This window comes from Triturus cristatus, chromosome 6 (assembly GCF_964204655.1).
Source record: "Triturus cristatus chromosome 6, aTriCri1.1, whole genome shotgun sequence".
In the NCBI taxonomy this organism is placed as follows: domain Eukaryota; kingdom Metazoa; phylum Chordata; class Amphibia; order Caudata; family Salamandridae; genus Triturus; species Triturus cristatus.
This window is the reverse complement of record NC_140589.1, coordinates 1,196,229,337-1,196,254,460: the sequence shown is the minus strand read 5'-3', so window position 1 is coordinate 1,196,254,460 and position 25,124 is coordinate 1,196,229,337.

The following is a 25,124-nucleotide window of genomic DNA, read 5'->3' as shown; positions in this document are numbered from 1 at the left end:
AAATTTCTCCAGATGGTCAGAAATCGAAATTTTTATTGTTTAATTTTTTGACTGCAAATGACTATTCCATGTAAATTATCACTTTTGGAACAAAAATAAGTGTGTTTAGACTCACTTTAATGACTGAAATTGGTCGAAATAGAAGCTTCTGAATAGGAGAAAAAGTCTGTAATAATGGCAATTTTGGTCACATTGAGGCTTTAAAAAGTAGTTAGTCAACATGAGGCACATTCCAAATGACATTTTGAATCAATTTTTCTACAGTCCAAAAAATCTATTTTTTGATGAAAAACGATGACCCGTGACCTGTCGAAATTTCTCCAGATGGTCAGAAATGGAAATTTTTTAATGTTTAATTTTTTGACTGCAATTGACTATTCCATGTAAATTATCACTTTTGGAACAAAAACAAGTGTGTTTAGACTCACTTTAATGCCTGAAATTAGTCGAAATAGAAGCTTCTGAATAGGAGAAAAAGTCTGCAATAATGGCAATTTTGGTCACATTGAGGTTTCAAAAAGTATTTATTCAACATGAGGCACAATCCAAATGACATTTTGAATCAATTTTTCTACAGTCCAAAAAATCAATTTTCTGATGAAAAACGATGACCCGTGACCTTTCGAAATTTCTCCAGATGGTCAGAAATCGAAATTTGTATTGTTTAATTTTTTGACTGCAATTGACTATTCCATGTAAATTATCACTTTTGGAACAAAAACAAGTGTGTTTAGACTCACTTTAATGCCTGAAATTAGTCGAAAAAGAAGCTTCTGAGTAGGAGAAAATGTCCGTAAAAATGGCAATTTTGGTCACATTGAGGCTTCAAAAAGTAGTTATTCAACATGAGGCACATTCCAAATGACATTTTGAATCAATTTTTCTACAGTCCAGAAAATCAATTTTCTGATGAAAAAGGATGACCCGTGACCTGTCGAAATTTCTCCAGATGGTCAGCAATGGAAATGTTTTAATGTTTAATTTTTTGACTGCAAATGACTATTCCATGTAAATTATCACTTTTGGAACAAAAACAAGTGTTTTTAGAGTCACGTTAATGCCTGAAATTGGTCGAAATAGAAGCTTCTGAATAGGAGAAAAAGTCTGTAATAATGGCAATTTTGGTCACATTGAGGCTTTAAAAAGTAGTTATTCAACATGAGGCACATTCCAAATGACATTTTGAATCAATTTTTCTACAGTCCAAAAAATCAATTTTCTGATGAAAAATGATGACCCGTGACCTGTCGAAATTTCTCCAGATGGTCAGAAATGGAAATTTTTTAATGTTTAATTTTTTGACTGCAATTGACTATTCCATGTAAATTATCACTTTTGGAACAAAAACAAGTGTGTTTAGACTCTCTTTAATGCCTGAAATTAGTGGAAATAGAAGCTTCTGAGTAGGAGAAAATGTCCGTAAAAATGGCTGTAGGAGAGTAGGGTCTGCAATCCTATGATCACCCAGATTTTTTGCTTTTGCTTCATTGGTTTACGACTTTCTCCGGCTGTGGGCCTGCCAATCAGACCCACAGCCTAGCTGTTCTCTCTCGAAATTAACACACATGTACGTTAGGTGCATCCACTAATTGGAACTGGGCCACCTTGTCAGTCCCTGTCTCAGCATACCACAGGTATCCAGGGCATCGGTGTACCCAGGGCCTACCAGGGGCTGAAGCATGTATTATGCCACCCCTGGAATGGCCGCCCAAATCTGACACAACTGGCTGCACGACAGCTGGGGCCACGTGGTGTGATCACCCGTTGCTGTAGGTGTAGTATTCCTACACCTAAACCCTAAAATGGACACATGGATTCCTATCAGTCACTCCTATAGCAGGCCTTATCAATCCTGAAGGCAGAGTGCAGGGAATCATGTGGGACGGTGCTCTGGCGCGAGCCGAGCCCGTCGACGGCTTGCGGAACCAAGTCCTAATAGCCGTTCCATGGTGACGCGGGCCAACTACTTTTAATGCCTTATAATCCTTGCGGTTATTTGCTAACTTTGGCATCGCATCACCTATACATGTCGAGTAAGGTGTCATACGAATGGGAATACGAACCCCTCGCCAGTCCTGGTGACGGGGTTAGCATTCCCCCCTTTTAGAGGGACACGACATGGAAGTAACCTTGAACCCCGGTTAAAGTTGACTCAAGCCTCAGCATCACAAAATGGATGCTGCCACCAGACACAAGTCTGACCTCCTGCTGCTGGGGGACCTTCCAGCAAGGGGAGCTTGGACAAAGGGTTTCCTGTCGAGGGCGGTGTTAGCACCGTCCCAGACAGGGTTTGTGTATCCCAGGTAGGCAGGGCTGAAAGGAAGGTGATTGCAAGTGGCACCCCGGTGCTCACTGTGCATAGCCCGGCTCAAACCAGTTTCGGGGGCACACCAGCCCCTGAGCTGGCGCGAAGCCGGACAAAGGATAGGGGTGTAACCACCCCCTTCCTGGCTCCACCCATAGGTAGAACCTAGTCACGGGCCAGCCCCTTTTCTTAGAATAAAGGTAGGAGCGAGTCCCCTTCCCAAATTGGATAATCAGATAATCGGATAACTCCGAATCACGAACTACTTTCCACGAAAGGAACTCTTGACTATTTCTGAAGACTCTCCCTTGTGGCTAAGGAGTAGCCACCCTGCACCAGCAGGCACCATCTAAGCGCTTGCGGTTTGCTGTAAGTCTCTCCTACGGATCAAGACTGCCCAGCTCGACGAGACCCGAGTTCCCTGCCATCTCTGACCTTTTACCTCCCTCATCAGCTCAGCTGAGAGTCGTAGGTGTGACGAGACCTGCGGGACCGGCTATCTTCAGAACCTGCACGACGCTTATCTAGCACGCCCACCGAGGGACCCTCGAGTGAGTGCACCTAGGGTTTGAGAAGCCCTAACCCTGAGCAGCTCCAGCATCGAAGTCTGCCTCCCCAGCATCCCCGAGATCTGCGTGGGGGCCCTTCCGCTCCTTGTTGTTCACCGCGTTGTTCGACCACTTGCCGACCGGCTTGTGGCCCTCTTCACGACGCACCATGATTGTTTCATCACTAGTCTGGTTGCTCCAGACTGGCTCTTGCTCCCCTTCAACAGAGGAGTACCACGGACCCTCCTGGTCCACTCCCGACGCCATCTTGACTCCCCCGCTTGGGTGGCCACTGCCAAGATCCGCTGCCCCTTCCTGGGCCCAGCATCATCGACAGCAGACACCTTCATGGGACAGCTCGCCCTCCATCCTGGTCGCCGCCGCGCCTCCTGGTCCGAGGAACAGCCGAGTCCGACGTCACCCACTCACCTGGTCGAGGTGACTTCAGCCGGTACCCTCCTGGTACCCACACGATCGCTGGCTAGCGGTTGAGAACTGAGTCCCCTCTGCTTTCAGGTTTTCCTTCACCACCGATCCAGGCTTGGATCGCTCTGAACATCGTCACTGGTCGCCTGCCAGCAACTTCTTCTTTCAGGCTCCTGAGACTACACGAGGACTCCCGACATCTTGACGAACTTCACGCAGCCGCAGCCTCCGGGCTAGGTAACTCGAGCATCTCGGTGCTCCATCGCAGGTTCGCTCTACAAGTGTCCAGTTCTTTTTTCGTTTAGTCCCCCAGATCGGATCACTCCGGAATCAGCATCTCCAGACTCTAACCATTCGCATTTCACTGTTAGTGTAGATGGTTTCTCGTGCCCCTCGGGCATTTGTGTAAATTGTGCAACCGAAGTATTTTCCTAAGAGTTTTGTAGTGTGCTTAGCTCCCTGACTCATAAAGAGCCAGGGTAGTCTTGTTATAAATAAATATCCTTTTATTTTCATAACAACTTGAGTGGTGTCCTTTCACTTGGTGTTCAAGGGGTATATGTGATGGTAAACAGCTGGCTTAACACGCCCTCTAGAGTTTAGCCTAAAGACTGCTCGTATCCACGCTACTAGGATAGCTGGTCTAAAAGGTTGACTTACAACCAATCATCAATAAGGGTCGTTTGGAATGATACACAGTGATCACTAGAATAGTGAGCACTACATATCAGGCCAACTTCTCACAATGGCAATTTTGGTCACATTGAGGCTTCAAAAAGTAGTTATTCAACATGAGGCACATTCCAAATGACATTTTGAATCAATTTTTCTACAGTCCAGAAAATCTATTTTCTGATGAAAAAGGATGACCCGTGACCTGTCGAAATTTCTCCAGATGGTCAGAAATGGAAATGTTTTAATGTTTAATTTTTTGACTGCAAATGACTATTCCATGTAAATTATCACTTTTGGAACAAAAACAAGTGTTTTTAGAGTCACGTTAATGCCTGAAATTGGTCGAAATAGAAGCTTCTGAATAGGAGAAAAAGTCTGTAATAATGGCAATTTTGGTCACATTGAGGCTTTAAAAAGTAGTTATTCAACATGAGGCACATTCAAAATGACATTTTGAATCAATTTTTCTACAGTCCAAAAAATCAATTGTCTGATGAAAAACGATGACCCGTGACCTGTCAAAATTCCTCCAGATGGTCAGAAATCGAAATTTTTATTGTTTAATTTTTTGACTGCAAATGACTATTCCATGTAAATTATCACTTTTGGAACAAAAACAAGTGTGTTTAGACTCACTTTAATGCCTGAAATTAGTCGAAATAGAAGCTTCTGAATAGGAGAAAAAGTGTGCAATAATGGCAATTTTGGTCACATTGAGGTTTCAAAAAGTAGTTATTCAACATGAGGCACAATCCAAATGACATTTTGAATCAATTTTTCTAAAGTCCAAAAAATCAATTTTCTGATGAAAAACGATGACCCGTGACCTGTCGAAATTTCTCCAGATGGTCAGAAATCGAAATTTGTATTGTTTAATTTTTTGACTGCAAATGACTATTCCATGTAAATTATCACTTTCGGAACAAAAATAAGTGTGTTTAGACTCACTTTAATGACTGAAATTGGTCGAAATAGAAGCTTCTGAATAGGAGAAAAAGTCTGTAATAATGGCAATTTTGGTCACATTGAGGCTTTAAAAAGTAGTTATTCAACATGAGGCACATTCCAAATGACATTTTGAATCAATTTTTCTACAGTCCTAAAAATCAATTTTCTGATGAAAAACATGACCTATGACCTGTCGAAATTTCTCCAGATGGCCAGAAATGGAAATTTTTTAATGTTTAAATTTTCTGACTGCAAATGACTATTCCATGTAAATTATCACTTTTGGAACTAAAATAAGTGTGTTTAGAGTCACGTTAATGCCTGAAATTGTTCGAAATAGAAGCTTCTGAATAGGAGAAAAAGTCTGCAATAATGGCAATTTTGGTCACATTGAGGTTTCAAAAAGTAGTTATTCAACATGAGGCACAATCCAAATGACATTTTAAATCAATTTTTTTACAGTCCAAAAAATCAATTTTCTGATGAAAAACGATGACCCGTGACCTGTCAAAATTTCTCCAGATGGTCAGAAATCGAAATTTTTATTGTTTAATTTTTTGACTGCAAATGACTATTCCATGTAAATTATCACTTTTGGAACAAAAATAAGTGTGTTTAGACTCACTTTAATGACTGAAATTGGTCGAAATAGAAGCTTCTGAATAGGAGAAAAAGTCTGTAATAATGGCAATTTTGGTCACATTGAGGCTTTAAAAAGTAGTTATTCAACATGAGGCACATTCCAAATGACATTTTGAATCAATTTTTCTACAGTCCAGAAAATCTATTTTCTGATGAAAAAGGATGACCCGTGACCTGTCGAAATTTCTCCAGATGGTCAGAAATGGAAATGTTTTAATGTTTAATTTTTTGACTGCAAATGACTATTCCATGTAAATTATCACTTTTGGAACAAAAACAAGTGTTTTTAGAGTCACGTTAATGCCTGAAATTGGTCGAAATAGAAGCTTCTGAATAGGAGAAAAAGTCTGTAATAATGGCAATTTTGGTCACATTGAGGCTTTAAAAAGTAGTTATTCAACATGAGGCACATTCAAAATGACATTTTGAATCAATTTTTCTACAGTCCAAAAAATCAATTGTCTGATGAAAAACGATGACCCGTGACCTGTCGAAATTCCTCCAGATGGTCAGAAATCGAAATTTTTATTGTTTAATTTTTTGACTGCAAATGACTATTCCATGTAAATTATCACTTTTGGAACAAAAACAAGTGTGTTTAGACTCACTTTAATGCCTGAAATTAGTCGAAATAGAAGCTTCTGAATAGGAGAAAAAGTCTGCAATAATGGCAATTTTGGTCACATTGAGGTTTCAAAAAGTAGTTATTCAACATGAGGCACAATCCAAATGACATTTTGAATCAATTTTTCTACAGTCCAGAAAATCAATTTTCTGATGAAAAAGGATGACCCGTGACCTGTCGAAATTTCTCCAGATGGTCAGAAATGGAAATGTTTTAATGTTTTATTTTTTGACTGCAAATGACTATTCCATGTAAATTATCACTTTTGGAACAAAAACAAGTGTGTTTAGACTCACTTTAATGCCTGAAATTAGTCGAAATAGAAGCTTCTGAATAGGAGAAAAAGTCTGCAATAATGGCAATTTTGGTCACATTGAGGTTTCAAAAAGTAGTTATTCAACATGAGGCACAATCCAAATGACATTTTGAATCAATTTTTCTAAAGTCCAAAAAATCAATTTTCTGATGAAAAACGATGACCCGTGACCTGTCGAAATTTCTCCAGATGGTCAGAAATCGAAATTTGTATTGTTTAATTTTTTGACTGCAAATGACTATTCCATGTAAATTATCACTTTCGGAACAAAAATAAGTGTGTTTAGACTCACTTTAATGACTGAAATTGGTCGAAATAGAAGCTTCTGAATAGGAGAAAAAGTCTGTAATAATGGCAATTTTGGTCACATTGAGGCTTTAAAAAGTAGTTATTCAACATGAGGCACATTCCAAATGACATTTTGAATCAATTTTTCTACAGTCCTAAAAATCAATTTTCTGATGAAAAACATGACCTATGACCTGTCGAAATTTCTCCAGATGGCCAGAAATGGAAATTTTTTAATGTTTAAATTTTCTGACTGCAAATGACTATTCCATGTAAATTATCACTTTTGGAACTAAAATAAGTGTGTTTAGAGTCACGTTAATGCCTGAAATTGTTCGAAATAGAAGCTTCTGAATAGGAGAAAAAGTCTGCAATAATGGCAATTTTGGTCACATTGAGGTTTCAAAAAGTAGTTATTCAACATGAGGCACAATCCAAATGACATTTTAAATCAATTTTTTTACAGTCCAAAAAATCAATTTTCTGATGAAAAACGATGACCCGTGACCTGTCGAAATTTCTCCAGATGGTCAGAAATCGAAATTTTTATTGTTTAATTTTTTGACTGCAAATGACTATTCCATGTAAATTATCACTTTTGGAACAAAAATAAGTGTGTTTAGACTCACTTTAATGACTGAAATTGGTCGAAATAGAAGCTTCTGAATAGGAGAAAAAGTCTGTAATAATGGCAATTTTGGTCACATTGAGGCTTTAAAAAGTAGTTATTCAACATGAGGCACATTCCAAATGACATTTTGAATCAATTTTTCTACAGTCCAAAAAATCAATTTTCTGATGAAAAACGATGACCCGTGACCTGTCGAAATTTCTCCAGATGGTCAGAAATGGAAATTTTTTAATGTTTAATTTTTTGACTGCAATTGACTATTCCATGTAAATTATCACTTTTGGAACAAAAACAAGTGTGTTTAGACTCTCTTTAATGCCTGAAATTAGTGGAAATAGAAGCTTCTGAGTAGGAGAAAATGTCCGTAAAAATGGCAATTTTGGTCACATTGAGGCTTCAAAAAGTAGTTATTCAACATGAGGCACATTCCAAATGACATTTTGAATCAATTTTTCTACAGTCCAGAAAATCTATTTTCTGATGAAAAAGGATGACCCGTGACCTGTCGAAATTTCTCCAGATGGTCAGAAATGGAAATGTTTTAATGTTTAATTTTTTGACTGCAAATGACTATTCCATGTAAATTATCACTTTTGGAACAAAAACAAGTGTTTAGAGTCACGTTAATGCCTGAAATTGGTCGAAATAGAAGCTTCTGAATAGGAGAAAAAGTCTGTAATAATGGCAATTTTGGTCACATTGAGGCTTTAAAAAGTAGTTATTCAACATGAGGCACATTCAAAATGACATTTTGAATCAATTTTTCTACAGTCCAAAAAATCAATTGTCTGATGAAAAACGATGACCCGTGACCTGTTGAAATTCCTCCAGATGGTCAGAAATCGAAATTTTTATTGTTTAATTTTTTGACTGCAAATGACTATTCCATGTAAATTATCACTTTTGGAACAAAAACAAGTGTGTTTAGACTCACTTTAATGCATGAAATTAGTCGAAATAGAAGCTTCTCAATAGGAGAAAAAGTCTGCAATAATGGCAATTTTGGTCACATTGAGGTTTCAAAAAGTAGTTATTCAACATGAGGCACAATCCAAATGACATTTTGAATCAATTTTTCTACAGTCCAGAAAATCAATTTTCTGATGAAAAAGGATGACCCGTGACCTGTCGAAATTTCTCCAGATGGTCAGAAATGGAAATGTTTTAATGTTTAATTTTTTGACTGCAAATGACTATTCCATGTAAATTATCACTTTTGGAACTAAAATAAGTGCGTTTAGAGTCACTTTAATGCCTGAAATTGTTCGAAATAGAAGCTTCTGAATAGGAGAAAAAGTCTGCAATAATGGCACTTTTGGTCACATTGAGGTTTCAAAAAGTAGTTATTCAACATGAGGCACAATCCAAATGACATTTTAAATCAAGTTTTTTTACAGTCCAAAAAATCAATTTTCTGATGAAAAACGATGACCCGTGACCTGTCGAAATTTCTCCAGATGGTCAGAAATCGAAATTTTTATTGTTTAATTTTTTGACTGCAAATGACTATTCCATGTAAATTATCACTTTTGGAACAAAAATAAGTGTGTTTAGACTCACTTTAATGACTGAAATTGGTCGAAATAGAAGCTTCTGAATAGGAGAAAAAGTCTGTAATAATGGCAATTTTGGTCACATTGAGGCTTTAAAAAGTAGTTAGTCAACATGAGGCACATTCCAAATGACATTTTGAATCAATTTTTCTACAGTCCAAAAAATCTATTTTTTGATGAAAAACGATGACCCGTGACCTGTCGAAATTTCTCCAGATGGTCAGAAATGGAAATTTTTTAATGTTTAATTTTTTGACTGCAATTGACTATTCCATGTAAATTATCACTTTTGGAACAAAAACAAGTGTGTTTAGACTCACTTTAATGCCTGAAATTAGTCGAAATAGAAGCTTCTGAATAGGAGAAAAAGTCTGCAATAATGGCAATTTTGGTCACATTGAGGTTTCAAAAAGTATTTATTCAACATGAGGCACAATCCATATGACATTTTGAATCAATTTTTCTACAGTCCAAAAAATCTATTTTCTGATGAAAAACGATGACCCGTGACCTGTCGAAATTTCTCCAGATGGTCAGAAATCGAAATTTGTATTGTTTAATTTTTTGACTGCAATTGACTATTCCATGTAAATTATCACTTTTGGAACAAAAACAAGTGTGTTTAGACTCACTTTAATGCCTGAAATTAGTCGAAAAAGAAGCTTCTGAGTAGGAGAAAATGTCCGTAAAAATGGCAATTTTGGTCACATTGAGGCTTCAAAAAGTAGTTATTCAACATGAGGCACATTCCAAATGACATTTTGAATCAATTTTTCTACAGTCCAGAAAATCAATTTTCTGATGAAAAAGGATGACCCGTGACCTGTCGAAATTTCTCCAGATGGTCAGCAATGGAAATGTTTTAATGTTTAATTTTTTGACTGCAAATGACTATTCCATGTAAATTATCACTTTTGGAACAAAAACAAGTGTTTTTAGAGTCACATTAATGCCTGAAATTGGTCGAAATAGAAGCTTCTGAATAGGAGAAAAAGTCTGTAATAATGGCAATTTTGGTCACATTGAGGCTTTAAAAAGTAGTTATTCAACATGAGGCACATTCCAAATGACATTTTGAATCAATTTTTCTACAGTCCAAAAAATCAATTTTCTGATGAAAAATGATGACCCGTGACCTGTCGAAATTTCTCCAGATGGTCAGAAATGGAAAGTTTTTAATGTTTAATTTTTTGACTGCAATTGACTATTCCATGTAAATTATCACTTTTGGAACAAAAACAAGTGTGTTTAGACTCTCTTTAATGCCTGAAATTAGTGGAAATAGAAGCTTCTGAGTAGGAGAAAATGTCCGTAAAAATGGCAATTTTGGTCACATTGAGGCTTCAAAAAGTAGTTATTCAACATGAGGCACATTCCAAATGACATTTTGAATCAATTTTTCTACAGTCCAGAAAATCTATTTTCTGATGAAAAAGGATGACCCGTGACCTGTCGAAATTTCTCCAGATGGTCAGAAATGGAAACGTTTTAATGTTTAATTTTTTGACTGCAAATGACTATTCCATGTAAATTATCACTTTTGGAACAAAAACAAGTGTTTTTAGAGTCACGTTAATGACTGAAATTGGTCGAAATAGAAGCTTCTGAATAGGAGAAAAAGTCTGTAATAATGGCAATTTTGGTCACATTGAGGCTTTAAAAAGTAGTTATTCAACATGAGGCACATTCAAAATGACATTTTGAATCAATTTTTCTACAGTCCAAAAAATCAATTGTCTGATGAAAAACGATGACCCGTGACCTGTCGAAATTCCTCCAGATGGTCAGAAATCAAAATTTTTATTGTTTAATTTTTTGACTGCAAATGACTATTCCATGTAAATTATCACTTTTGGAACAAAAACAAGTGTGTTTAGACTCACTTTAATGCCTGAAATTAGTCGAAATAGAAGCTTCTGAATAGGAGAAAAAGTCTGCAATAATGGCAATTTTGGTCACATTGAGGTTTCAAAAAGTAGTTATTCAACATGAGGCACAATCCAAATGACATTTTGAATCCATTTTTCTACAGTCCAGAAAATCAATTTTCTGATGAAAAAGGATGACCCGTGACCTGTCGAAATTTCTCCAGATGGTCAGAAATGGAAATGTTTTAATGTTTAATTTTTTGACTGCAAATGACTATTCCATGTAAATTATCACTTTTGGAACTAAAATAAGTGCGTTTAGAGTCACTTTAATGCCTGAAATTGTTCGAAATAGAAGCTTCTGAATAGGAGAAAAAGTCTGCAATAATGGCACTTTTGGTCACATTGAGGTTTCAAAAAGTAGTTATTCAACATGAGGCACAATCCAAATGACATTTTAAATCAATTTTTTTACAGTCCAAATAATCAATTTTCTGATGAAAAACAATGACCCGTGACCTGTCGAAATTTCTCCAGATGGTCAGAAATCGAAATTTTTATTGTTTAATTTTTTGACTGCAAATGACTATTCCATGTAAATTATCACTTTTGGAACAAAAATAAGTGTGTTTAGACTCACTTTAATGACTGAAATTGGTCGAAATAGAAGCTTCTGAATAAGAGAAAAAGTCTGTAATAATGGCAATTTTGGTCACATTGAGGCTTTAAAAAGTAGTTATTCAACATGAGGCACATTCCAAATGACATTTTGAATCAATTTTTCTACAGTCCAAAAAATCTATTTTTTGATGAAAAACGATGACCCGTGACCTGTCGAAATTTCTCCAGATGGTCAGAAATGGAAATTTTTTAATGTTTAATTTTTTGACTGCAATTGACTGTTCCATGTAAATTATCACTTTTGGAACAAAAACAAGTGTGTTTAGACTCACTTTAATGCCTGAAATTAGTCGAAATAGAAGCTTCTGAATAGGAGAAAAAGTCTGCAATAATGGCAATTTTGGTCACATTGAGGTTTCAAAAAGTAGTTATTCAACATGAGGCACAATCCAAATGACATTTTGAATCAATTTTTCTACAGTCCAAAAAATCAATTTTCTGATGAAAAACGATGACCCGTGACCTGTCGAAATTTCTCCAGATGGTCAGAAATCGAAATTTGTATTGTTTAATTTTTTGACTGCAATTGACTATTCCATGTAAATTATCACTTTTGGAACAAAAACAAGTGTGTTTAGACTCACTTTAATGCCTGAAATTAGTCGAAAAAGAAGCTTCTGAGTAGGAGAAAATGTCCGTAAAAATGGCAATTTTGGTCACATTGAGGCTTCAAAAAGTAGTTATTCAACATGAGGCACATTCCAAATGACATTTTGAATCAATTTTTCTACAGTCCAGAAAATCAATTTTCTGATGAAAAAGGATGACCCGTGACCTGTCGAAATTTCTCCAGATGGTCTGCAATGGAAATGTTTTAATGTTTAATTTTTTGACTGCAAATGACTATTCCATGTAAATTATCACTTTTGGAACAAAAACAAGTGTTTTTGGAGTCACGTTAATGCCTGAAATTGGTCGAAATAGAAGCTTCTGAATAGGAGAAAAAGTCTGTAATAATGGCAATTTTGGTCACATTGAGGCTTTAAAAAGTAGTTATTCAACATGAGGCACAATCCAAATGACATTTTAAATCAATTTTTTTACAGTCCAAAAAATCAATTTTCTGATGAAAAACGATGACCCGTGACCTGTCGAAATTTCTCCAGATGGTCAGAAATCGAAATTTTTATTGTTTAATTTTTTGACTGCAAATGACTATTCCATGTAAATTATCACTTTTGGAACAAAAATAAGTGTGTTTAGACTCACTTTAATGACTGAAATTGGTCGAAATAGAAGCTTCTGAATAGGAGAAAAAGTCTGTAATAATGGCAATTTTGGTCACATTGAGGCTTTAAAAAGTAGTTATTCAACATGAGGCACATTCCAAATGACATTTTGAATCAATTTTTCTACAGTCCAAAAAATCAATTTTCTGATGAAAAACGATGACCCGTGACCTGTCGAAATTTCTCCAGATGGTCAGAAATGGAAATGTTTTAATGTTTAATTTTTTGACTGCAAATGACTATTCCATGTAAATTATCACTTTTGGAACAAAAACAAGTGTTTAGAGTCACGTTAATGCCTGAAATTGGTCGAAATAGAAGCTTCTGAATAGGAGAAAAAGTCTGTAATAATGGCAATTTTGGTCACATTGAGGCTTTAAAAAGTAGTTATTCAACATGAGGCACATTCAAAATGACATTTTGAATCAATTTTTCTACAGTCCAAAAAATCAATTGTCTGATGAAAAACGATGACCCGTGACCTGTCGAAATTCCTCCAGATGGTCAGAAATCGAAATTTTTATTGTTCAATTTTTTGACTGCAAATGACTATTCCATGTAAATTATCACTTTTGGAACAAAAACAAGTGTGTTTAGACTCACTTTAATGCATGAAATTAGTCGAAATAGAAGCTTCTCAATAGGAGAAAAAGTCTGCAATAATGGCAATTTTGGTCACATTGAGGTTTCAAAAAGTAGTTATTCAACATGAGGCACAATCCAAATGACATTTTGAATCAATTTTTCTACAGTCCAGAAAATCAATTTTCTGATGAAAAAGGATGACCCGTGACCTGTCGAAATTTCTCCAGATGGTCAGAAATGGAAATGTTTTAATGTTTAATTTTTTGACTGCAAATGACTATTCCATGTAAATTATCACTTTTGGAACTAAAATAAGTGCGTTTAGAGTCACTTTAATGCCTGAAATTGTTTGAAATAGAAGCTTCTGAATAGGAGAAAAAGTCTGCAATAATGGCACTTTTGGTCACATTGAGGTTTCAAAAAGTAGTTATTCAACATGAGGCACAATCCAAATGACATTTTAAATCAATTTTTTTACAGTCCAAAAAATCAATTTTCTGATGAAAAACGATGACCCGTGACCTGTCGAAATTTCTCCAGATGGTCAGAAATCGAAATTTTTATTGTTTAATTTTTTGACTGCAAATTACTATTCCATGTAAATTATCACTTTTGGAACAAAAATAAGTGTGTTTAGACTCTCTTTAATGCCTGAAATTAGTGGAAATAGAAGCTTCTGAGTAGGAGAAAATGTCCGTAAAAATGGCAATTTTGGTCACATTGAGGCTTCAAAAAGTAGTTATTCAACATGAGGCACATTCCAAATGACATTTTGAATCAATTTTTCTACAGTCCAGAAAATCTATTTTCTGATGAAAAAGGATGACCCGTGACCTGTCGAAATTTCTCCAGATGGTCAGAAATGGAAATGTTTTAATGTTTAATTTTTTGACTGCAAATGACTATTCCATGTAAATTATCACTTTTGGAACAAAAACAAGTGTTTAGAGTCACGTTAATGCCTGAAATTGGTCGAAATAGAAGCTTCTGAATAGGAGAAAAAGTCTGTAATAATGGCAATTTTGGTCACATTGAGGCTTTAAAAAGTAGTTATTCAACATGAGGCACATTCAAAATGACATTTTGAATCAATTTTTCTACAGTCCAAAAAATCAATTGTCTGATGAAAAACGATGACCCGTGACCTGTCGAAATTCCTCCAGATGGTCAGAAATCGAAATTTTTATTGTTTAATTTTTTGACTGCAAATGACTATTCCATGTAAATTATCACTTTTGGAACAAAAACAAGTGTGTTTAGACTCACTTTAATGCATGAAATTAGTCGAAAAAGAAACTTCTCAATAGGAGAAAAAGTCTGCAATAATGGCAATTTTGGTCACATTGAGGTTTCAAAAAGTAGTTATTCAACATGAGGCACAATCCAAATGACATTTTGAATCAATTTTTCTACAGTCCAGAAAATCAATTTTCTGATGAAAAAGGATGACCCGTGACCTGTCGAAATTTCTAGAGATGGTCAGAAATGGAAATGTTTTAATGTTTAATTTTTTGACTGCAAATGACTATTCCATGTAAATTATCACTTTTGGAACTAAAATAAGTGCGTTTAGAGTCACTTTAATGCCTGAAATTGTTTGAAATAGAAGCTTCTGAATAGGAGAAAAAGTCTGCAATAATGGCACTTTTGGTCACATTGAGGTTTCAAAAAGTAGTTATTCAACATGAGGCACAATCCAAATGACATTTTAAATCAATTTTTTTACAGTCCAAAAAATCAATTTTCTGATGAAAAACGATGACCCGTGACCTGTCGAAATTTCTCCAGATGGTCAGAAATCGAAATTTTTATTGTTTAATTTTTTGACTGCAAATGACTATTCCATGTAAATTATCACTTTTGGAACAAAAATAAGTGTGTTTAGACTCACTTTAATGACTGAAATTGGTCGAAATAGAAGCTTCTGAATAGGAGAAAAAGTCTGTAATAATGGCAATTTTGGTCACATTGAGGCTTTAAAAAGTAGTTAGTCAACATGAGGCACATTCCAAATGACATTTTGAATCAATTTTTCTACAGTCCAAAAAATCTATTTTTTGATGAAAAACGATGACCCGTGACCTGTCGAAATTTCTCCAGATGGTCAGAAATGGAAATTTTTTAATGTTTAATTTTTTGACTGCAATTGACTATTCCATGTAAATTATCACTTTTGGAACAAAAACAAGTGTGTTTAGACTCACTTTAATGCCTGAAATTAGTCGAAATAGAAGCTTCTGAATAGGAGAAAAAGTCTGCAATAATGGCAATTTTGGTCACATTGAGGTTTCAAAAAGTAGTTATTCAACATGAGGCACAATCCAAATGACATTTTGAATCAATTTTTCTACAGTCCAAAAAATCAATTTTCTGATGAAAAACGATGACCCGTGACCTGTCGAAATTTCTCCAGATGGTCAGAAATCGAAATTTGTATTGTTTAATTTTTTGACTGCAATTGACTATTCCATGTAAATTATCACTTTTGGAACAAAAACAAGTGTGTTTAGACTCACTTTAATGCCTGAAATTAGTCGAAAAAGAAGCTTCTGAGTAGGAGAAAATGTCCGTAAAAATGGCAATTTTGGTCACATTGAGGCTTCAAAAAGTAGTTATTCAACATGAGGCACATTCCAAATGACATTTTGAATCAATTTTTCTACAGTCCAGAAAATCAATTTTCTGATGAAAAAGGATGACCCGTGACCTGTCGAAATTTCTCCAGATGGTCAGCAATGGAAATGTTTTAATGTTTAATTTTTTGACTGCAAATGACTATTCCATGTAAATTATCACTTTTGGAACAAAAACAAGTGTTTTTAGAGTCACGTTAATGCCTGAAATTGGTCGAAATAGAAGCTTCTGAATAGGAGAAAAAGTCTGTAATAATGGCAATTTTGCTCACATTGAGGCTTTAAAAAGTAGTTATTCAACATGAGGCACATTCCAAATGACATTTTGAATCAATTTTTCTACAGTCTAAAAAATCAATTTTCTGATGAAAAATGATGACCCGTGACCTGTCGACATTTCTCCAGATGGTCAGAAATGGAAATTTTTTAATGTTTAATTTTTTGACTGCAATTGACTATTCCATGTAAATTATCACTTTTGGAACAAAAACAAGTGTGTTTAGACTCACTTTAATGCCTGAAATTAGTCGAAATAGAAGCTTCTGAATAGGAGAAAAAGTCTGCAATAATGGCAATTTTGGTCACATTGAGGTTTCAAAAAGTAGTTATTCAACATGAGGCACAATCCAAATGACATTTTGAATCAATTTTTCTACAGTCCAGAAAATCAATTTTCTGATGAAAAAGGATGACCCGTGACCTGTCGAAATTTCTCCAGATGGTCAGAAATGGAAATGTTTTAATGTTTAATTTTTTGACTGCAAATGACTATTCCATGTAAATTATCACTTTTGGAACTAAAATAAGTGCGTTTAGAGTCAGTTTAATGCCTGAAATTGTTCGAAATAGAAGCTTCTGAATAGGAGAAAAAGTCTGCAATAATGGCACTTTTGGTCACATTGAGGTTTCAAAAAGTAGTTATTCAACATGAGGCACAATCCAAATGACATTTTAAATCAATTTTTTTACAGTCCAAATAATCAATTTTCTGATGAAAAACGATGACCCGTGACCTGTCGAAATTTCTCCAGATGGTCAGAAATAGAAATTTTTATTGTTTAATTTTTTGACTGCAAATGACTATTCCATGTAAATTATCACTTTTGGAACAAAAATAAGTGTGTTTAGACTCACTTTAATGACTGAAATTGGTCGAAATAGAAGCTTCTGAATAGGAGAAAAAGTCTGTAATAATGGCAATTTTGGTCACATTGAGGCTTTAAAAAGTAGTTATTCAACATGAGGCACATTCCAAATGACATTTTGAATCAATTTTTCTACAGTCCAAAAAATCTATTTTTTGATGAAAAACGATGACCCGTGACCTGTCGAAATTTCTCCAGATGGTCAGAAATGGAAATTTTTTAATGTTTAATTTTTTGACTGCAATTGACTATTCCATGTAAATTATCACTTTTGGAACAAAAACAAGTGTGTTTAGACTCACTTTAATGCCTGAAATTAGTCGAAATAGAAGCTTCTGAATAGGAGAAAAAGTCTGCAATAATGGCAATTTTGGTCACATTGAGGTTTCAAAAAGTAGTTATTCAACATGAGGCACAATCCAAATGACATTTTGAATCAATTTTTCTACAGTCCAGAAAATCAATTTTCTGATGAAAAAGGATGACCCGTGACCTGTCGAAATTTCTCCAGATGGTCAGAAATGGAAACGTTTTAATGTTTAATTTTTTGACTGCAAATGACTATTCCATGTAAATTATCACTTTTGGAACAAAAACAAGTGTTTTTAGAGTCACGTTAATGACTGAAATTGGTCGAAATAGAAGCTTCTGAATAGGAGAAAAAGTCTGTAATAATGGCAATTTTGGTCACATTGAGGCTTTAAAAAGTAGTTATTCAACATGAGGCACATTCAAAATGACATTTTGAATCAATTTTTCTACAGTCCAAAAAATCAATTGTCTGATGAAAAACGATGACCCGTGACCTGTCGAAATTCCTCCAGATGGTCAGAAATCAAAATTTTTATTGTTTAATTTTTTGACTGCAAATGACTATTCCATGTAAATTATCACTTTTGGAACAAAAACAAGTGTGTTTAGACTCACTTTAATGCCTGAAATTAGTCGAAATAGAAGCTTCTGAATAGGAGAAAAAGTCTGCAATAATGGCAATTTTGGTCACATTGAGGTTTCAAAAAGTAGTTATTCAACATGAGGCACAATCCAAATGACATTTTGAATCCATTTTTCTACAGTCCAGAAAATCAATTTTCTGATGAAAAAGGATGACCCGTGACCTGTCGAAATTTCTCCAGATGGTCAGAAATGGAAATGTTTTAATGTTTAATTTTTTGACTGCAAATGACTATTCCATGTAAATTATCACTTTTGGAACTAAAATAAGTGCGTTTAGAGTCACTTTAATGCCTGAAATTGTTCGAAATAGAAGCTTCTGAATAGGAGAAAAAGTCTGCAATAATGGCACTTTTGGTCACATTGAGGTTTCAAAAAGTAGTTATTCAACATGAGGCACAATCCAAATGACATTTTAAATCAATTTTTTTACAGTCCAAATAATCAATTTTCTGATGAAAAACAATGACCCGTGACCTGTCGAAATTTCTCCAGATGGTCAGAAATCGAAATTTTTATTGTTTAATTTTTTGACTGCAAATGACTATTCCATGTAAATTATCACTTTTGGAACAAAAATAAGTGTGTTTAGACTCACTTTAATGACTGAAATTGGTCGAAATAGAAGCTTCTGAATAAGAGAAAAAGTCTGTAATAATGGCAATTTTGGTCACATTGAGGCTTTAAAAAGTAGTTATTCAACATGAGGCACATTCCAAATGACATTTTGAATCAATTTTTCTACAGTCCAAAAAATCTATTTTTTGATGAAAAACGATGACCCGTGACCTGTCGAAATTTCTCCAGATGGTCAGAAATGGAAATTTTTTAATGTTTAATTTTTTGACTGCAATTGACTGTTCCATGTAAATTATCACTTTTGGAACAAAAACAAGTGTGTTTAGACTCACTTTAATGCCTGAAATTAGTCGAAATAGAAGCTTCTGAATAGGAGAAAAAGTCTGCAATAATGGCAATTTTGGTCACATTGAGGTTTCAAAAAGTAGTTATTCAACATGAGGCACAATCCAAATGACATTTTGAATCAATTTTTCTACAGTCCAAAAAATCAATTTTCTGATGAAAAACGATGACCCGTGACCTGTCGAAATTTCTCCAGATGGTCAGAAATCGAAATTTGTATTGTTTAATTTTTTGACTGCAATTGACTATTCCATGTAAATTATCACTTTTGGAACAAAAACAAGTGTGTTTAGACTCACTTTAATGCCTGAAATTAGTCGAAAAAGAAGCTTCTGAGTAGGAGAAAATGTCCGTAAAAATGGCAATTTTGGTCACATTGAGGCTTCAAAAAGTAGTTATTCAACATGAGGCACATTCCAAATGACATTTTGAATCAATTTTTCTACAGTCCAGAAAATCAATTTTCTGATGAAAAAGGATGACCCGTGACCTGTCGAAATTTCTCCAGATGGTCTGCAATGGAAATGTTTTAATGTTTAATTTTTTGACTGCAAATGACTATTCCATGTAAATTATCACTTTTGGAACAAAAACAAGTGTTTTTGGAGTCACGTTAATGCCTGAAATTGGTCGAAATAGAAGCTTCTGAATAGGAGAAAAAGTCTGTAATAATGGCAATTTTGGTCACATTGAGGCTTTAAAAAGTAGTTATTCAACATGAGGCACAATCCAAATGACATTTTAAATCAATTTTTTTACAGTCCAAAAAATCAATTTTCTGATGAAAAACGATGACCCGTGACCTGTCGAAATTTCTCCAGATGGTCAGAAATCGAAATTTTTATTGTTTAATTTTTTGACTGCAAATGACTATTCCATGTAAATTATCACTTTTGGAACAAAAATAAGTGTGTTTAGACTCACTTTAATGACTGAAATTGGTCGAAATAGAAGCTTCTGAATAGGAGAAAAAGTCTGTAATAATGGCAATTTTGGTCACATTGAGGCTTTAAAAAGTAGTTATTCAACATGAGGCACATTCCAAATGACATTTTGAATCAATTTTTCTACAGTCCAAAAAATCAATTTTCTGATGAAAAACGATGACCCGTGACCTGTCGAAATTTCTCCAGATGGTCAGAAATGGAAATGTTTTAATGTTTAATTTTTTGACTGCAAATGACTATTCCATGTAAATTATCACTTTTGGAACAAAAACAAGTGTTTAGAGTCACGTTAATGCCTGAAATTGGTCGAAATAGAAGCTTCTGAATAGGAGAAAAAGTCTGTAATAATGGCAATTTTGGTCACATTGAGGCTTTAAAAAGTAGTTATTCAACATGAGGCACATTCAAAATGACATTTTGAATCAATTTTTCTACAGTCCAAAAAATCAATTGTCTGATGAAAAACGATGACCCGTGACCTGTCGAAATTCCTCCAGATGGTCAGAAATCGAAATTTTTATTGTTCAATTTTTTGACTGCAAATGACTATTCCATGTAAATTATCACTTTTGGAACAAAAACAAGTGTGTTTAGACTCACTTTAATGCATGAAATTAGTCGAAATAGAAGCTTCTCAATAGGAGAAAAAGTCTGCAATAATGGCAATTTTGGTCACATTGAGGTTTCAAAAAGTAGTTATTCAACATGAGGCACAATCCAAATTACATTTTGAATCAATTTTTCTACAGTCCAGAAAATCAATTTTCTGATGAAAAAGGATGACCCGTGACCTGTCGAAATTTCTCCAGATGGTCAGAAATGGAAATGTTTTAATGTTTAATTTTTTGACTGCAAATGACTATTCCATGTAAATTATCACTTTTGGAACTAAAATAAGTGCGTTTAGAGTCACTTTAATGCCTGAAATTGTTTGAAATAGAAGCTTCTGAATAGGAGAAAAAGTCTGCAATAATGGCACTTTTGGTCACATTGAGGTTTCAAAAAGTAGTTATTCAACATGAGGCACAATCCAAATGACATTTTAAATCAATTTTTTTACAGTCCAAAAAATCAATTTTCTGATGAAAAACGATGACCCGTGACCTGTCGAAATTTCTCCAGATGGTCAGAAATCGAAATTTTTATTGTTTAATTTTTTGACTGCAAATGACTATTCCATGTAAATTATCACTTTTGGAACAAAAATAAGTGTGTTTAGACTCACTTTAATGACTGAAATTGGTCGAAATAGAAGCTTCTGAATAGGAGAAAAAGTCTGTAATAATGGCAATTTTGGTCACATTGAGGCTTTAAAAAGTAGTTAGTCAACATGAGGCACATTCCAAATGACATTTTGAATCAATTTTTCTACAGTCCAAAAAATCTATTTTTTGATGAAAAACGATGACCCGTGACCTGTCGAAATTTCTCCAGATGGTCAGAAATGGAAATTTTTTAATGTTTAATTTTTTGACTGCAATTGACTATTCCATGTAAATTATCACTTTTGGAACAAAAACAAGTGTGTTTAGACTCACTTTAATGCCTGAAATTAGTCGAAATAGAAGCTTCTGAATAGGAGAAAAAGTCTGCAATAATGGCAATTTTGGTCACATTGAGGTTTCAAAAAGTAGTTATTCAACATGAGGCACAATCCAAATGACATTTTGAATCAATTTTTCTACAGTCCAAAAAATCAATTTTCTGATGAAAAACGATGACCCGTGACCTGTCGAAATTTCTCCAGATGGTCAGAAATCGAAATTTGTATTGTTTAATTTTTTGACTGCAATTGACTATTCCATGTAAATTATCACTTTTGGAACAAAAACAAGTGTGTTTAGACTCACTTTAATGCCTGAAATTAGTCGAAAAAGAAGCTTCTGAGTAGGAGAAAATGTCCGTAAAAATGGCAATTTTGGTCACATTGAGGCTTCAAAAAGTAGTTATTCAACATGAGGCACATTCCAAATGACATTTTGAATCAATTTTTCTACAGTCCAGAAAATCAATTTTCTGATGAAAAAGGATGACCCGTGACCTGTCGAAATTTCTCCAGATGGTCAGCAATGGAAATGTTTTAATGTTTAATTTTTTGACTGCAAATGACTATTCCATGTAAATTATCACTTTTGGAACAAAAACAAGTGTTTTTAGAGTCACGTTAATGCCTGAAATTGGTCGAAATAGAAGCTTCTGAATAGGAGAAAAAGTCTGTAATAATGGCAATTTTGCTCACATTGAGGCTTTAAAAAGTAGTTATTCAACATGAGGCACATTCCAAATGACATTTTGAATCAATTTTTCTACAGTCTAAAAAATCAATTTTCTGATGAAAAATGATGACCCGTGACCTGTCGACATTTCTCCAGATGGTCAGAAATGGAAATTTTTTAATGTTTAATTTTTTGACTGCAATTGACTATTCCATGTAAATTATCACTTTTGGAACAAAAACAAGTGTGTTTAGACTCACTTTAATGCCTGAAATTAGTCGAAATAGAAGCTTCTGAATAGGAGAAAAAGTCTGCAATAATGGCAATTTTGGTCACATTGAGGTTTCAAAAAGTAGTTATTCAACATGAGGCACAATCCAAATGACATTTTGAATCAATTTTTCTACAGTCCAGAAAATCAATTTTCTGATGAAAAAGGATGACCCGTGACCTGTCGAAATTTCTCCAGATGGTCAGAAATAGAAATTTTTATTGTTTAATTTTTTGACTGCAAATGACTATTCCATGTAAATTATCACTTTTGGAACAAAAATAAGTGTGTTTAGACTCACTTTAATGACTGAAATTGGTCGAAATAGAAGCTTCTGAATAGGAGAAAAAGTCTGTAATAATGGCAATTTTGGTCACATTGAGGCTTTAAAAAGTAGTTATTCAACATGAGGCACATTCCAAATGACATTTTGAATCAATTTTTCTACAGTCCAAAAAATCTATTTTTTGATGAAAAACGATGACCCGTGACCTGTCGAAATTTCTCCAGATGGTCAGAAATGGAAATTTTTTAATGTTTAATTTTTTGACTGCAATTGACTATTCCATGTAAATTATCACTTTTGGAACAAAAACAAGTGTGTTTAGACTCACTTTAATGCCTGAAATTAGTCGAAATAGAAGCTTCTGAATAGGAGAAAAAGTCTGCAATAATGGCAATTTTGGTCACATTGAGGTTTCAAAAAGTAGTTATTCAACATGAGGCACAATCCAAATGACATTTTGAATCAATTTTTCTACAGTCCAAAAAATCAATTTTCTGATGAAAAACGATGACCCGTGACCTGTCGAAATTTCTCCAGATGGTCAGAAATCGAAATTTGTATTGTTTAATTTTTTGACTGCAATTGACTATTCCATGTAAATTATCACTTTTGGAACAAAAACAAGTGTGTTTAGACTCACTTTAATGCCTGAAATTAGTCGAAAAAGAAGCTTCTGAGTAGGAGAAAATGTCCGTAAAAATGGCAATTTTGGTCACATTGAGGCTTCAAAAAGTAGTTATTCAACATGAGGCACATTCCAAATGACATTTTGAATCAATTTTTCTACAGTCCAGAAAATCAATTTTCTGATGAAAAAGGATGACCCGTGACCTGTCGAAATTTCTCCAGATGGTCAGCAATGGAAATGTTTTAATGTTTAATTTTTTGACTGCAAATGACTATTCCATGTAAATTATCACTTTTGGAACAAAAACAAGTGTTTTTAGAGTCACGTTAATGCCTGAAATTGGTCGAAATAGAAGCTTCTGAATAGGAGAAAAAGTCTGTAATAATGGCAATTTTGCTCACATTGAGGCTTTAAAAAGTAGTTATTCAACATGAGGCACATTCCAAATGACATTTTGAATCAATTTTTCTACAGTCTAAAAAATCAATTTTCTGATGAAAAATGATGACCCGTGACCTGTCGACATTTCTCCAGATGGTCAGAAATGGAAATTTTTTAATGTTTAATTTTTTGACTGCAATTGACTATTCCATGTAAATTATCACTTTTGGAACAAAAACAAGTGTGTTTAGACTCACTTTAATGCCTGAAATTAGTCGAAATAGAAGCTTCTGAATAGGAGAAAAAGTCTGCAATAATGGCAATTTTGGTCACATTGAGGTTTCAAAAAGTAGTTATTCAACATGAGGCACAATCCAAATGACATTTTGAATCAATTTTTCTACAGTCCAGAAAATCAATTTTCTGATGAAAAAGGATGACCCGTGACCTGTCGAAATTTCTCCAGATGGTCAGAAATGGAAATGTTTTAATGTTTAATTTTTTGACTGCAAATGACTATTCCATGTAAATTATCACTTTTGGAACTAAAATAAGTGCGTTTAGAGTCAGTTTAATGCCTGAAATTGTTCGAAATAGAAGCTTCTGAATAGGAGAAAAAGTCTGCAATAATGGCACTTTTGGTCACATTGAGGTTTCAAAAAGTAGTTATTCAACATGAGGCACAATCCAAATGACATTTTAAATCAATTTTTTTACAGTCCAAATAATCAATTTTCTGATGAAAAACGATGACCCGTGACCTGTCGAAATTTCTCCAGATGGTCAGAAATAGAAATTTTTATTGTTTAATTTTTTGACTGCAAATGACTATTCCATGTAAATTATCACTTTTGGAACAAAAATAAGTGTGTTTAGACTCACTTTAATGACTGAAATTGGTCGAAATAGAAGCTTCTGAATAGGAGAAAAAGTCTGTAATAATGGCAATTTTGGTCACATTGAGGCTTTAAAAAGTAGTTATTCAACATGAGGCACATTCCAAATGACATTTTGAATCAATTTTTCTACAGTCCAAAAAATCTATTTTTTGATGAAAAACGATGACCCGTGACCTGTCGAAATTTCTCCAGATGGTCAGAAATGGAAATTTTTTAATGTTTAATTTTTTGACTGCAATTGACTATTCCATGTAAATTATCACTTTTGGAACAAAAACAAGTGTGTTTAGACTCACTTTAATGCCTGAAATTAGTTGAAATAGAAGCTTCTGAATAGGAGAAAAAGTCTGCAATAATGGCAATTTTGGTAACATTGAGGTTTCAAAAAGTAGTTATTCAACATGAGGCACAATCCAAATGACATTTTGAATCAATTTTTCTACAGTCCAAAAAATCAATTTTCTGATGAAAAACGATGACCCGTGACCTGTCGAAATTTCTCCAGATGGTCAGAAATCGA